Here is a 13,566-nt window from a genome sequence, read left to right as displayed (position 1 = left end):
TAAAGAAAAAGTAGTCTAAGAAAGCAGTTGTAGATAGAAGCACTGTTCAGATATCAATGCCTCCCACAGAATGTTAATGAGAAGCAAAAGTGATGAAGGGCTTGGGGTGCAGTCATTCTGGCTGCAGGGTGAACAATGGACTGGAAGGAAGGTATGGAGGCTGGAAGCTATGCCATTAATAATCTAGGTGTGAGATGATAGTGGCTTAAACCAGGAAAATGGCAGAGCAGCAGTGACAAACTAGTTCCTACAACTGCTTTCTAATAATCAAGAGACCAGTGAATAAAAAATATGCTAAACCTGTTTCATACAGCCCTAAAAGTTAGAATGTGACTAATATAAATTACAAAGAAAGAGATTTTTGCCCAATATCTATCTAATATGAAGCAATCTACCTGAGGAGGCTATAAGTCCCCTGCAACTTGTAGAGTTCAAGATAAGACATTTTATAAGAAATTCAAAATGTCAAATTTGAAATGCTGGGCCAGAGCAGCATTTCCAACACTGAAGTTCCACAGATCTACTAAATTTTATTTGTTTGATATTTGGGGCTGTTCTCTCTGCCTGATGTAAAAAAAAATAAAATATGTAGTATTAAGTCATGTCAAGGCTATGCCTGTGCTAACCAGTACTCTCATGAGGAAAACTACACTTTCAAATTTTAACATCATTTGTCAACTGATATATTTTATGTGAATTGAGCATCCATGTTTCATAATCCCCTCTCAATAAATAGATTGTTTACATGCCTAAAGCTGTCACTGAACTACAATTATTACTTATATGAGCAACAAAACTAGCAGCAGCTATCACTGTCTTCCCTTGGCATACCAGACTAGCACAGCATCTCCCATGTTCACTACAGCCTGAAAAGCAGGTTTTGTGCTCATTATAAAGATAAGAAAATGGGCTCAAAAATATTAAATAATTTGCCTAAAGTTACTAAACTGATAAGTGGGGAACAGGAATTTGAACCAAGTCCTGCATGATTCCTATGTGTGAGCATTTTCCCACTATTTATTGGCATCTTAGAAATCTTGAAAAAGGTTTTAAGGAGCAATAAAAATAAGTATCATTTCTTTATAAAGTGCCAGGTACTTTTACCTGCATATTTTAATTTCTTTAATTTCTTCAGTTCACTCACATTCATAATGCTTCACTTTGAATGTCAGAAGATCTGACTTAAAGTCTGAGTAAAATCGTTGAACAGAATGAAAGTCAAAACAATCCTCTGCAGTATCTGAAAGTTTTAAAGGATTTTTGCATGATTTAGTTCATGCCCATCTCCTTTACAACGTGTGAAGTAGGCAGAATGGAATTAACCCCATTTTACAAATCAGAAAACTAAGGATTTAAGAGTAACTAAGTGGCAGAGCTGGCTCTCAACACACCCAGGAGGTTCTGACTCTTAGTGTTCTACTTTATGTTATGCTGTGTGTCAGTGGGCAATGGGAAGTATCATGTTACAGGAACAAAAGGCAAGAAAAAGCAAATAGACAATAACAGGCTGAACACATGTAATTACAGTAACAAAATATACCAAAATACCTGAATGGAACGGGGGTGGGGATATAGCTCAGTTAGTTGGAAGAATGCTTGCCTTGCATGCACAAGGCCCTGGGTTCAATCCCCAGCACCACACACACACACAAAAAAAAATTTGAACAAAAATTCATAAAGGTATCAGGATACCAACATTAAGGTAATATGTAAAAAGATTTTAAAGGATTCTAAGACATTAATATTAATGTTTATGTAAAAACACAAAAGCTGATTGAGAAATATTGGTATTAGTTTTATTCCTCAAATCCTAATCCTGAAGTATACTATACAGTGATAAAAACCGAAAGAAGTATCAATCTGATTTGTTACCTGATAACATTTTAATATTTTAGTTTTAATTTAGTTCTTCATACACTTAGAAAATCTTTAGGTTTAATTTCAGTTCAATTTATAATTAATTTCTTTTGGGCAATTCCCACCAAACTTTGGTTTATGACAGTGGAACTTTGTTTAGTTCTAGTTGCAGTGCATTAAGAAGTTACTTCCAGTGGGGCTCAGTTTCCTTTCCTCCTATAGTCTACATAATCAGCCACACCCCCTTCCTTTTTGTTAGCTTTGTCTGTGACCTCCTGAAAAGTAGGACTTGATGTGGCACTGAGATAAATTACATTAGGCAGGTGAGCACAGAGTTCATTGGATTATGAGATGGAGACACATGGAATTATCTTCCTAGTAGAGTAAAACTGATTACAATCTTATCCCAGGTTTAGTAATTCCCTTTATTTAGCAGAAACAAGAAAAATATCTTACCTAGCTCCAGGATGTCACCAGTTTCTATTAAACAAAAAAAAATGTTATAGCATAGGTCATCATGATAAACATACTGAAATGACAGAAAGGTGCAATTCTGGAGTAAAATAAGGGTTTGAAAGTTTGTTTATCTGATTACTTCATTTTAAAAGATACTGAGTTTCATTAGTTAGTAGCTGCGGCAGTACACTAAACTTTGCCTTCCTCTAGAGACTAAACTAATAAAAACTATGAAAATCTGGAGAGACTGAGCAACAGTGCCTAAAGCTCTAAATAAATTTGGGATTATTTATAAGAAATGTACATTTCCAGATTTTCAGCTCAGAATAAAATGTTACTTTTTATAGACACCTTAATAATGACAATATTTGCTTTTTCTTTAAAAAGTGAGTTATTTATAAACTCAGACTTCTAAGAACAAATGTTTTATGGTAAAAAATGTCAAATAAAACTTTTTCATCTAGATGGCTTTTTTCTTACCTTGATATTGGGATGCAGACTCTGATAGGTGACCATATTTGTATTTTCTAACTTCATTCCAGTTTATTACTGCAGGAAGAGAGAAAAGAGTCACGTAGAAAGAAAACACAAGATTCTGAATTTAGCAGTTTCCATTAACAGTTTTTAACTAAGTCATCACTTTTGAGATTGTATTTTAGGAAATAATGCAAACAGAGACAAGAATGTTATAATTAAAAAGCTTTAGAACTGCTTATAGTAACAGAAAAGAGGGAACACCCAAGAGTTCAGAACAGAATTTGATTCAGATTCAGCTGTGTAACCACTTGGAAAAATATATTGAAGCTGTTAAACTTTTACAAAGGCTAAAGAATAAATGGGAAAATGTTAAATTGTAATGTTATTAGGTAAAACAAGGGAATAAAAGTTACATTCATAAAATATCACAATTATATAAAAAAAAACTAAAAACAAAGAGCACCCATGTAGGTGAACTGTGCCCTCCCAAATTTCATATTGAAGTCCCCACTCCCCAGTACCTCAGAGTGTGTATTTGGAGAAAAGATCTTTGAAGAGGTAGCTAGGTTAAAATGAGGTCACTGAGGTGGGCCCTAATTCAATATGACTGATATCCTTATAGAAAAAAAAATTGGACAGGACCAGAGAAAAGATGGCATAAAGACAGAGGGAAAATATGGCCATCTATACCTTAAGAACAAGAGGCCTCGGAGGAAACCCTGCTGACACCTTGATCTTGGACTTCTGGACTCCAGAATTATGAGAAAATAAATTAGTGTCATTTAAACCATCAACTTGTGGTCTTTTTTATGGCTGCCCTAACAAATGAATACACTTCTTAATAATTATCACTAAAAAAAAAAAATGGAAGTAAACACAGCAAATAAATATACAGGGTGGTAGTACTGGATCCCCTTTATAATTTCTAATTATAGAAATTAATTAGATGTAGCTGAACTTCAGCCCTACCCCAAGAAGAAGTATTTTTAATTCCTCACACAAACTAGAGGAACCTGGAAAGCAGTGCCCAAAGAAGAAAAGGAGAAAACAGCTACATTACAAAATGTACACTGTTTAAATACTGCCACAAATTACTCAGTGTATCAGGAAGTATTTAAACAGTGTACATTTTGTAATGTAGTTGTTTTCTCTTGCATCAGTTCCTAAATGAGAAAACAGCAGCTGATAGAATTTCACACATAATAAAAGAAACCACTTATTTAAAAAATTTCAAAGCATTCTAAGAATAATGGCCATGTTTCAGAGTATATTGTGATATGTAGTTTAATGTAGTATGACATGTATGATACTATTTAATAATCAAATTTATTCCTCTTACACAAGCAATGTCTTTCTTCTCTGGTAGTCCCTTTCCCAGTTAGTAATAACAAGTCAGAAATCTGAAATTCTTCTTAATTGTCTGCTTTTCATTGCTTTTGGTTCTCAAATCAATTGGTTATCCAATTCTGCCAGTTCTATCTCTAAAATGACCAGCTCCTCTCTCCCATCTTCTGGATGGAATCAGTACAGCAACCTCTGAGCTTATGTATATATTCTTGGAACTTGACAAACAGAAAGCACTTTTTAAAAACTCTTTACCAAGTTTTGAATTCAGATTTCATTATCTCTTCCTTTACTCAATAAAAAGTTTCTTAATTCTTGTGTCTTTTCTACATACAAATCAACATTATTTTTCTATAGTACAGATAAGATAAAATATGTCACTACTCCATTTAAAAGTCCTAAGGGGCTGGGCACAGTGGTGCACAACTGTAATCCCAGCAGCTTGGGAGGCTAAAGCAGGAAGATTGCAAGTTCAAAGCCAGCCTCAGCAATAGTGAGACACTAAGCAACTCAGTGAGATTCTGTCTATGAATAAAACACAAAATAAGGCTGGGGTTGTGGCTCAGTGGTTGACTGCCCCTGAGTTCAATCCCCAGAACCAAAAACCACAACAACAACAAAAAGTCTTTAAGGATCATACCCTAAACTGTGACCAAACATATAAACATATTCCCACTTCTCTCTTCCAGATATTTCTGGATCTAGGACAAATGTTACTTTATAAAAATTTTCTGGTAATGCTCCTAAGAAAGAAAAGTATTAGCTCAACCTTGCACCTTTATGCCTATCACAGAATGCTACATCTAAATACTTACTAAGCAGTATGTATTCCTGGAACTTGACACACAGAAAGCACTTTTTAAAAAAATCTTTTTACCAAATTCAGAAACAGTTATGAGTGAGAGAAAAGTTATACATATGAATAAGTCAATATTTCAATGATGCTCTCATCAAAACTATTGTAATATAGAGAATGGTACTTAACTAAAGAAACCACTAATGTTGGATAGCAGTTATTCATGTTAACTAAGAATAACAGAAAACAGAGCATCTAAAACTACAGATAATATAAAAGTCATTCATATTTAACTTTATCTTAAATTTTACAACAAATATACTATTTCAATCATACTAGGTTAATATTAAAAATGAAATTGCTATTATTTAATGGGTAGAGTTTTAAGTTTTGCAAAAAAAAAATGATCTATAGATAGATGGGACTGATGTTTCCATAAGTAAATGTTTTTCTGAATTTTCTGACCAGAAATGCCACGGAACTGTACACTTAAAAATTAGTTAAAATGGAGAGCTGGTGATATACCTTAGTAGTAGAGTGTTTATCTATGTGTGAGGCACAGGGCTCAATTTCCAGCACTAAAAATATTAAAATGGTAAACTTTGTTATGTATGTTTTGCTATAATTTTAAAAATTAATCTTAAAAATGAAATTTTCATTCATGGATGTCAGGGTAAGGTAAGCTCAGAGGTTGCTGTACTGATTCCATTTCAGATTTAACTAACATCTAACATTACCTTATAGCAGGCCAGTGCCAGTGATTTTCATATCTATCACCTCAGGTATTATCAATATCTTTTTGAAGATGAGAAATCTGGGGCTCAGTAAGTTTAATAGTGTCATGGAGGGGAAGATGTAGTGTAGCAAAAGCAATGAAAGATATATAATAATGGTCCAAAAAGGGAGTAAATCCACAATGAAAAATGGAATTGAAGCAACAATGTGAATCCTGCTTAGGAAGATTCATTCATTTTACAAATACTTATCTGGTATTTGTCAGTCATGATTCTAGATACTGCATATATATCACTGAACAAAAACTGCATTCTACTGGGGTTCTTACCAGGGGTTTTGATTGGAGGTATTTGAAAAAGCATTTATTGTAGGGAAGCAGATGTCAGAGACTTTCTGGCAATGAGAACTTTCCTGTGGAAGCAGAAAGGCTGGATGACCACTTATCATCAAATGTATAAACTTTCCTAAGCTTAGAGGGAATTTATGGGTTGAAAAAAAAAAAACTTCTAAGATTCTATTAAACTTTGGGATTCTTGTTCTCTAAGTAACAAATAATATTATGGGAGCTGAGGTAGTAGCAATGAATCTATATCCCATGTGTATATATTTATGTTTGATTAAGCACTTGTGTTTATCTTATTAACTATTCATAAACCTGTATTATGTGATATTTTCCTTTATATCTTACGTATCAGAATCAATTAAATGAATGAAAGAGCACTTCCTATTCTATATTGTTCAGTTTGACATTTAAATCTCATTTCCAACTCAATATTTTCAAAACAACTCTAAAGTCTTTGCTACTTCCTTACTGAAATCACATTCATCAGGAGGGAAGATGGCAGAGTAGAGGCGGTTGCTTTCCAAGCTGCTCCATGGTGGGAGACCAAGAAAGTGGATAAATAGCTTCCCAGTGAGATAGATGAAAGTGGGATTTTACTGGGATTCAATTCTGAACACTCAGAACAGCTTGGGATATATTAAAATAAAGAAGGAAGCACACCACCACTGTCAGTGGCTGCCAGAACTGACCACTGTGAGCAAAGCAGGGAGGGGGACTAAGGAAACATGCATTGTAGGTGGCATTGTGGCATCTGGTACAGAGAAATCAGAGATCAAGGACACTGCTGAGGGATCCAGAGGGTGTGCTATAGGAAAGACGCCTACTGTCTTCTGGTTGTCTACAGAGAGCTGAGGCAAGAGCTACCTTGCCATGAGGCTGTGGCAGCTGTGAGGAGCAAGTCCAGGAGCCTAGACCTGGGAAATCTGAGCTGGGTCTGAAAAACAGACCTGGTAGATGCCTGTTGGCATGACCCAGAGTATGCCTAGGAGAACAGGAGAAAAATCAGGCAAGGACAGTGTTTTATCCCGGGGAATATAGGTCATAGAGACCCTAGAGCCTGGTTTCCTTTCCCCCCTTTGAATCTGGTGGCTTGTAGAACCAGCTGGGACGGTGTGACTGTGCTTTCCAACTGAACCCAGGAAGCCGGGAAGGGCAGGGTGTGTGGGTGGTGGAGGATTGGCTCCTCCAATGCATGAGTGGAACCCAGGGGAGACTCCAGGCGTGCAGTCTCCCAGCATGGATCAGCAGCTGCCCAGGTAGTGCTCTGATTTAATATCTTTAGACTAATTGCCATTCAATAAAGCACCTGGGACTTGTCTAGACCCAAGCCTGGCCTTCAGGAGCTCTGCCTACGGGAATTCCTCTCACAGAACTCTACAGCTACCCCACCCTGAAAGTGGAGAACACAACACTCAAACCCACTTTATCTCATACTGCCAGAAGGGGAAGCTAAGAATTTTTGAACTTCAACTGGCAACTTGATGAACAAAACAAAAAGAGGAAGTATTTGACAGCCTGTGGTCATTTCTCTTGTGCATAGTTCATATGCACAAGAAAAAAAGGAAGGAGGGACATTTGGGAATAGACAACGAACACATATTCTCATTGACACATTTGACTACTACAATGGAAAGAGTTCCTTAATTTTTCACCAAGAACTGTTTTTTTTCCCTTTTCTTTTTCTCTGTTTGATTGTGTTCTGAATGGTTTATGGACATTTATACATACACATATTTGTCACTCTTTTCTCATTTCTAGCATTTTTAAAGGTAGTTACTTTTCATGGCTCTGTCTTTTGAGGGTTAAGGTTTTTGATTAGTATATTTTGGTTTTATTTTGTAGAGTTCATGGTTTTTCACTTATCTGTTTCCCTTGATTTTCTTTCTCCCTTTCCTTTTGCTAACAGCCAAATTCAATTATTTTCTCTTTCAATCTTCCTTTAATTTTTTACTTCTATTTTCTTTATTCCTCCTTGATAATCATAACAACCTACATCTCTTTTGCATTCCTCCTATTGACCTTTTGAAATTATAATCCCTTTTTTCTATTATTTGGCAACTGACTGCCATACATTTCTATTTATTGTGCCAATTAACATTGTAGATGTCATAGTAGGGATTAAGTATTTAGTTTAATGCTGTATATTGTTTGCATTGATTGTTATTATTTGTTTCCCACTACCCTGGAAACCTTCAGGGACACTATAATTTCATAAAGTAGAAATTCTGTTGCCTCAGATTCATACTGATAGATAGGTAGACAAACAACATGAAAAAGCAAGGTAACAAACCATCCCAAACAAATCAAAATACCTTAAAAACAGAATCCATTGACACTACAGCAGATGAAATGCCACTGGTTTTGGTCAGCATTTTTGATGCTGTGACTAAAAGATCTGACCAAAACAAATTTAGAGGAGGACCAAAACAATTTAGAGGGGGAAAAGTTTATTTGAGGTATTACAGTTTCAGAGATCTTAGTCCATAGAAGGCCATCTCCATTCCTCAGGGCATAAGGTGAGGCAAATCATCATGGCTAAAGAGTGTGGCAGAGGGAAGTGGCTCACATGATGATCAGAAAGCAGAGAGATCTCCACTTCCCAGATACAAATATGTACCCCAAAGCCACACCCAATGTCCCACTTCCTCCAGCCACACCCCACCTGCCTTCAGTTACTACTCAATTAATCCCATAAGGTGATTAATTCATTGAGTGGGTTAAGACTCTTACAATCCAATCATTTTTGCTCTGCACCTTCTTGCATTGTCTCACACGTGAGCTTTTGGGGAACACCGCACATCCAAATCATAACAGCCACAGAAGGAATTTAGAAAGTTCATAATTAAACTGATCTATGAAGTAAGATGTAAGATGTAAGGAGTGAAATCAGAGAGAAAACACAAGAAGTAAAAGATTACTTCACTAAGGAAATAAAGATTCTGAAAAAGAACTAATCAGAAACCCTTGAAATGAAGGAATTAATAAACTAAAATTAGTCAACCAAAAGCATCAGCAACAGATTAGAACACTTGGAAGATAGAGTTTCAGGCAACAAAGACAAAATATATAATCTTGAAAATAAAGCTGACATAGGACAAAAGATGTTAAGAGATCTGCCCATGCTGGCCTGCACGGGACCCAGGCTCACAGTAGGCCTGGGTCCATCCTGCTATTGGCAGACACCCGCCAGAGCCCAACCCCCTTCACAGGACCACCCCTTCCAACTGGCAGACTATTAGGAGATCTCAGGCCCAGTCCAGATCTCCCCTCACCGACTTGCGAGGGACCCAAGTCCAGAGTAGGTCCTAGTTCACCTCCCTACCCCCACCTGGGATCCTAAGCCTAACTCACCTTTTTTTTTTGAGTAGATCTACTTTTTCAACTGTAAATTTCTTGTAATCTAAATATAGATCAAATATTTTTGATAAAACTTGGTATCTGATGTGCTGTAAAACAGAAACCAGATTTCAAAGATTTTTGTAGTATATATTTTTGTACTGGTTACATATCAAAATAGTATTTTAGATATATAAATAAAATACATTTCTAAATTAATTTTGCTTATTTTTACCTTTTTTAATGTGGCTATTATAAAAAATTAAATTACATATGTGGTTTGCATTAATTGCTCTTGGACAGTACCATGTTGGACAATTACAATTCAGTGAAGCTAGGGAATAAGATATATGGGTGGATAAGACAAGGAGGAAGTGGTCAACATTAGTGGCCATAGTTTTTACTATAATGGAGAAAGCAGAGTTATAATAAGAACCAACAATGGGCAAAGAGGGGAGGCAAGGAACAGAGGACAAAATATACTGATTAAATATTTTTTTCATGGGGCTTGGTTGTTCGATCTTCCTAATAACTAAGACTCCCAACTATTTCAGGAATAAAGGTAGGATAGGCTTTTGAGAAAATAGCATGATTTTAGTGTGAAGCAGAAGGGCAAATGTGACTTAATTCCAAAGAAGACAAATCACCCAAATTATAAGTCCTGAGTAAGGGATAAGAAAGGGTAAGGCACAATAAACTAGAAAACGTCATTATGGGCCCAAAGTGACAGGGCTAAGCAACCACAGACTGAAACCTCTGAAACCATGAGTCAAAAAAACATCTTTCCTCTTTTTTAAGCTGATTTTTCTTAGGTATTTTGTCATAGTGACACAAAGTTGACAAACACAGAAAAATAGTAGTGAGAGTGGGGTCATTGCTGTGACTATACCTGACCATGTGGTTCAGAAGCCCACATATTTGGGCTGCAGGAGGAATTTGGAAAACTCCAGAGAAGTGGGCCAGAAAAAGCCTAGAATACTATAAGTAGAAGCTTCTTTTTTTTTTATTGTTGGTCGTTCAAAACATTACATAGTTCTTAATATATCATATTTCACAGTTTGATTCAAGTGGGTTATGAACTCCCATTTTTACCCCGTATACAGACTGCTGTATCACACCAGTTACACTTCCATTGATTTACATATTGCCATTCTAGTGTCTGATGTATTCTGCTGTCTATCCTATTCTCTACTATCCCCCCTCCCCTCCCCTCCCCACCCCTCCCCTTTTCTCTCTCTACCCCCTCTACTGTAAATCATTTCTTCCACTTGTATTATTCTTCTCTTACCCCTCATTTCCTCTTATTTGTAATTTTGAAGCTTCAAGGGAGATTCTGGTAAGAACTCAGAAGAGAATGCTGATAGGAATGCAGAGAGTAAAGGACATGTGCTTATAAGCTTTCAGATGTACATAAGGAATCTGTTGGGAATTAAATTGGACTAGGGGTCATATGTGTTACACTGTGGTAAACATTTTGCCTATGTCCTGTAATTTTATGTAAGGCTGAGTTTAAAGGTATGGATTAATAAATCTGAAGGTGGAAATTTCAAAGCAAAACAGCAGTCATGCTATATCATGAGTATTGCTGGCTGCTTTCAGACAGATTTAATGAAAATCAAAAGTAAAAAACAGATGGAATTTTTGTTGTTGTTGTTGTTGTTACTAGGGATTAAACCCAAGGGTGTTGTATCACTGAGCTACATTCCCAGTCCTTTATTTTTATTTTTTTAAATTTCATTTTAAGACAAAGTCTCATTTAAATTGCTGAGACTAGCCTCAAACTTGTGATCCTCCTGCCTCAGATTCCCAAGTAACTGAGATTGTAGGCATGCGCCACTGTGCTAGCTGAGGAAAAAAAAAATTTTTTTTAAAGCAGCTGAACAAGGCTTTATTGCGATTCACTCCTGGGTGAGACCCTCCAGTTGACCAGAGCCGATCCAGGAGAATCACCTGAGCAAAAAATTTTTTTAAATTTGTTCAGCCAGAGAAGTGCATGCAAAGTTTTGGCTAAGGTGGGTGTGGTTGCTAAAGTTATTAGTTCCATTTTTAAAAGCTAAGCTTGGCATACCTACTGGCCCAGTTACTTGGGAGGTTAAGGTGGGAAGATTGCTTGGACCTAGCTTGGGCAACATCGAAAGACCTTGTCCCTTAAGGACAATGGGGAAGGAGTAGAGAAGGAAGGAGAAGAATCCAAACACTCTGCACCAGGAAAATAAGAAAGTTGCCTTGAAGGCATTACAGGAATTATCAGTAACTCACCCATCCTAGACTCAAGAGTGTAGAGTAGAAATTTATTTAAAAGACTTGCTTGAGAAGAGACCCTCCCCCAGGCACATTTTTTTCCCATAGGGCTACATAGGGCACATTTTTTTCCCCATAGGGCTACATAATCTGTGTGCTTGGATTAATTTCCCCTTGTTCAATTATCCAAGCACACAGAGGTGGCTGCAGCTGTGGTCCAAACAGACCCAGTTCCTGGAGGCAGAACTTAGTGTTATCCAGGAGATGCTGGTTTTTATTTTGTTTTGTTTTGGTACCAGGGATTGAACCCAGAGATGCTTAAACACTGAGCCATATCCCAGCCCTTTTTATATTTTATTTAGAAACTGGGTCTCACTAAGTTGCTTAGGGCCTCACTAATTTGCTGAGGCTGGCTCCTGACTTAGCCTCCTGAGTTGCTGGGCTTACAGCCTGCACCACCATGCTTGGCATGATGCTGGATTTTTGGTGAGGAGAATGCAAGGGTTGGGTTATGGTTTCCACTGAGAATTCAAAGGAAAGTGTGGGAAGCCAGGCAGAGCATAGCAGGGTCAGAGATCTTGCAAGTAGCTCCTGAAAGGGAAATAAATGAAGTTGTGAGAATGAGACTGAAGTTGCACTGGAGATCCCAGGAAATTGGAGATGTCAGGAATGTGGAGCATCCACCAAGGAAAGCTTCAGACACAGAGCACAGTCAACCAAACAGTTGAGTCCATGTGGGCTGCAGCCAGCAAGACTATAGGGGACAGGGCTGCTCAAGCTTTCTAGATCTGATATTGCCCCTTTGTGTGCCCTGTGTGCTGGTCATGGAGCTATAGGATTTTATGTTTGTCCTATTAGATTTGTCCTGCTTTAGTTCCATTCCTCCTTTTTTTTTTACCCCATTCTTTCTTTTTTGGAATGGGAATGTTTACCATATGCTTGTCTTATCACTGTATGTTGTAAGTATGTAACTTTTTATTTTATTTTATGGGGTTTCACAGCTAAGAATATGTTTTGAGTCTCAGAGAAGATTAAGACTTTTCAGCAGTGTTGGAATTGTTAAAACTTTACTGACTGTTGGAGATGGACTGAATGCATTTTGAATCATGAAATGGACATTAGCCTTTGGGACCTTTAGGAGGTAGGGCCTAGGTAGAGGAAATAGGTCACTGGGATCATGCCCATGAAGAATATATTAGGACTCCTTTCCTTTCCTCTGTTTCTCCTTGCTTCCCAGCTACCAAAAGCAACTTTGCTTTACTACAGGCTTCCTATCACGATGTTTGAAAGTTTTACCATGTACCCAAAGTGACAGGTCCTAATGACCATGGACTGAAATCTCTGAAACCATGAAGCAAACCAAGTATTTTCTCCTTTTAAGCTGATTTTCTCAGATATTTTTTCACAGATATGGAAAGCTAATACAGTTTCTTAATCCCTCTTACCTCTATGATAGCATAAAAGAACTTACCACTAGGCTGCATAATCAATGAACTAAAGACTGCTTAAGGAGTTATGAGGTTTGGGATTTATCCCTGGATCCGCCAATATCTTGCTCTGACTTCTGACAAGCCAATTTCTCTGTATGTTATTTTCTCCATCTGCAAAGTTGATGAGGGGAGAAGAAGGAAGATGGTTATTAACCTGACTGAGACCTTTACGTATTAATAAACTGGGTGAGGGTATAAGAAAAGTAGTACATTTAATACATATTTTTTTCTATTAAAATATCTCAAGGTTGGAAGTTACTTTATAGCAAGTATCACTGATACAACTTAAGACTCTATATTCACAAAAATAAATACAGATATTTGTTACATTTGGTACCATGCAAACACTGAGTATAAACATTATTTCCAACTAACCAAGTTATGCCATAAAATAAAAAAATACTAAAAACGCCATTCATATGTTGAAGCCCTAATCCCCAATTTGACTGCATTTGGAAACAGGGCTTCTAAGGAGATAATTAAGGTTAAAT

At 36.9% G+C, this 13,566-nt stretch overlaps 1 long non-coding RNA gene across 1 annotated transcript; it reads right to left on the bottom strand.

Annotated features, from left to right (window-relative positions):
- Window positions 1-2,312: 2,312 nt before the first annotated feature.
- LOC308640140 lies at window positions 2,313-13,190 on the bottom strand. The gene is made up of 3 exons (XR_014020183.1): window positions 13,057-13,190; window positions 2,794-2,862; window positions 2,313-2,337 (listed from the first exon to the last, which is right to left on the bottom strand). It is a non-coding gene; the product is annotated as an uncharacterized lncRNA (long non-coding RNA).
- Between the last annotated feature and the right edge of the window lie 376 nt (window positions 13,191-13,566).

Source organism: Spermophilus citellus, assembly GCF_964194105.1.
Source record: "Spermophilus citellus genome assembly, contig: SCAFFOLD_435, whole genome shotgun sequence".
NCBI classification, from domain to species: Eukaryota; Metazoa; Chordata; class Mammalia; order Rodentia; family Sciuridae; genus Spermophilus; species Spermophilus citellus.
Note: the sequence above shows the minus strand (reverse complement) of the source record. Positions and strands in the feature narration are given on the sequence as shown.